Below are 1,643 nucleotides of genomic sequence, written 5' to 3'. Positions count from 1 at the left end.
CACCCACGCAGCCCGGCTAGCTCAGTCTGGCCCCAACCGCCGAGGGTAACGGACGCCGGAGGCAGCTCCCGAGAGAAGCTGCGCGCGGGAAATGTTGTTGTTTTGATTTTTGTTATGTGAATTGAAGAACTGAAAATGAATACTGTTTCGCTGTGGTTTACTGAGAATTGGAAGCCGAGTCAAGAGAACCTTGTGAGATGTTTAGAAGCGATTGGTCTTGAACCAAGTGATTTGGATTGTGTGCAAGAAGTTGAAGACTGCGTCCGCATCCAGCTGGTCGCGTCGTCTGCGTACAAGATTCCTGATGAACAAGGATTTAATTGGAAGAAAGAAGATGGCACCAATGAATATGCTGTAGTTACTGCGAGCGGAAGAAAGTTGAGGTCAGTAACAGTCCAAAACCTGCCTCCCGAGGCAGACAAGGAAGAGGTTATGTTGCCCATGGAAGAGTTCGGAAGAGTTTTGAAAGTGCGTGAAGATCGGTTTGAAGACGGCCCGTTTAAAGGTATTCGTAATGGAGACCGAAAAGTGCTGATGATTTTGAAGAAAGAAATACCGAGCTTTATTCGAGTCAAGAATGTAGAAGTGAAAGTGTCATATCCTGGTCAACCGAAAACATGCAGAAAGTGCGGCGGCACCGGACATTTTCGTGCCGCATGTCGAACGCAGCCGGAATCGGCGGCGAGAAGAAACGATTCGGAAGCGTCCCAGCCCGAGCCGGCCACGCCAAGCGACGGTGACGTCGCAGCCAGCGGCGGCCCGCCTCCCGGCAGGCCAGCAGCCGACGCGCAGCGCGCTGCCGGCAGCCACGACCAGCATCAACACCCGGTCACAGCGGCGGCGAGGGGGGGCGTGCAACGAGATCAAGAATTCGAAAGATTAAGAGGCAAGTTAAGAATGATGGCGTCGGGAGAAGAATGGAAACCTGGAAGATTATTGAACGAGCAGAAGAATGAACCGAAAAGAAGAAAGAAAAATGGAAATTGCAGACCGATGTTTTGAAATTTAAATGATATTGTCTCTGAAATTTTATCTGTACCTGAATTTGAGATTTGAATTGTAAATTCTTGTTTGTGTGGAGAGGCTGAGGCAAAACACAGAAACAACAGAATAAAAAGTTTACACAGTGTGGGAAACGAAGCAAAGACACGGAGAAAAAGACGGAGTATTGACAGGAGGGGAGGGGAAGGGGAAGGAGATGAAAGGAGTATCGCCGGCAGCAGACAGCTGCGTGCGCATTGCACAGGCGAGGAGTAGCGACGCACACACTCTGGCGTCTGCTGAGTCGAGTTCCATCTGATCGACATACAAACGGTCTTAGCACCAGGATCCTAAACGGAAAACTACGGTTCAATACCGCACAATGATTGACAGGGTTTTTTCAAAGTTCTTTAACTTTACACCACCATTTTTATTTAACAACTTGTAACGCAATGTTATGTATATTTTTCCCTGTTAATTCTTTAAACGAATAAAAGTGTTTAAAAAAAAAAAAAAAAGTCGGTAGAGCATGGGACTCTTAATCCCAGGGTCGTGGGTTCGAGCCCCACGTTGGGCGGACACACTGTTTTGTCCCCCGCTTTACGACGGGCAAACTCGACCGCGTCCGCGCCCACGCCGCCCCGCACTGCTGACACCTGACG

The sequence above is a fragment of the Frankliniella occidentalis genome, unplaced genomic scaffold (assembly GCF_000697945.3).
Source record: "Frankliniella occidentalis isolate FOCC.00 unplaced genomic scaffold, Focc_3.1 Scaffold77, whole genome shotgun sequence".
Lineage (NCBI taxonomy): Eukaryota > Metazoa > Arthropoda > Insecta > Thysanoptera > Thripidae > Frankliniella > Frankliniella occidentalis.
This window is presented reverse-complemented; position numbering follows the sequence as displayed.